The following is a 1,389-nucleotide window of genomic DNA, read 5'->3' on the forward strand; positions in this document are numbered from 1 at the left end:
TCTCTATGAGTTGTATTCGACTCAATGGAACATAACAACAACAAAAACTCTTTTATAAAATATTCTAGTTTATTTACAAAATTCTAATAGATTGTTTTCAAGAACAATTCTTTCTATTTCTCTCACCCCCCACCCATCAAATTAATCCCACCAATGATTAACAACATTCCCCCTCCACTTTCCCCTGCACATCCACATTCCTCTTCTTCCAACCTCTCCCACTCCTCCTGGATCCTTATACTCATTCTACAATAATGGTTGTATACAATATTTATCTTTGTGGGACTGAGTTAGTTTACTCAGCATAATGCTCTCCAGTCCCTCCCAAGTTAGGTAATAATTTACAAAGTAAGTGTTACTCCGTGCTGCATAGTATTCCATCATGTGAATGTACCATAGTAGCATGATTCACCATTGCAAGAACATGGAAGCAGCCCAAATGTCAAAGTACAAATGAATGGATTAAGAAATTATGGTACATTCACAGAAAAACATTTTTATAAAAATTTCAATAGGGCATATTTTTAATGTTTTTTTGTTAAAGAATGGGGCAGGAGAATGCAAATAAAGGATTTCATTAGGTATTCAGAATGTCATGTATTCTGTACACATACATATTACAAATATCATTTGTTTATATTGTTAGGTAGTAAATAAAATGAAAAAGATGTTTTTGGTTTATATTTTTGTTAGGTTTCATGGGGTTAGCTCCAATTTATGCTGATCCTGTGAATAATAGAAGTAAAACTTGCTCAATTCTGTATTACTTTCACAATCACGGCTGAACTTAAGCTGTAACTCCACTAAGGTCTTTGTCTTATTTATTACATTATTGAGTAATAGTCATCTGATGTCTAGAATCTTTGATGAAAATAAAAATAAAATAATTGATGAAGTGCAAAGGCGTCAGTTTGTATTACTCACCTATCAAAGTAAAAATAGCATTATCCTCATAACTGGACCAATCACAGCAGAATAATAAATGGAAAAAAACATATAAGTTGTAAAGGGTTTCCATTTATTGAATCTATCATTAACAGTCTTTGGAGTAATCAAGAAATCAAAGCAAGAATTATAATGGTCTAATAATCTGTTGCAAAATTTTTTTAAATGCTAAACAAGGATGTTTAAGAGACACTGGTCAAAAGAAAAATGTCAGCAGTCAACATTTATGGAATGACAGAAGCCAAGAAAGCTTAAGATACAAACTGTCAGATCATGGGTTGGACAATGGAAGATATTTTCTGAAGGGACTTGGTAGATGAGAAGGGATATCCTGGTGGAGGGTGGAGCTGGGAAGTAAGTGGGTAATGGCACTGGGCTAAGGGTGGGGTCAACACTTTAACTAACACTTACCCCCACAATAAGGGATTTATCTTTAACTGCTCC

At 33.8% G+C, this 1,389-nt stretch overlaps 1 protein-coding gene across 1 annotated transcript in view; it reads right to left on the bottom strand.

Annotated features, from left to right (window-relative positions):
* Positions 1–1,389, bottom strand: part of GPM6A (glycoprotein M6A) — a 254,674-nt gene that overhangs the window by 7,007 nt on the left and 246,278 nt on the right. The window lies entirely within an intron of this gene.

This window comes from Elephantulus edwardii, unplaced genomic scaffold (genome assembly GCF_000299155.1).
Source record: "Elephantulus edwardii isolate Elephantulus edwardi_28Jun2011 unplaced genomic scaffold, EleEdw1.0 scaffold00018, whole genome shotgun sequence".
Lineage (NCBI taxonomy): Eukaryota > Metazoa > Chordata > Mammalia > Macroscelidea > Macroscelididae > Elephantulus > Elephantulus edwardii.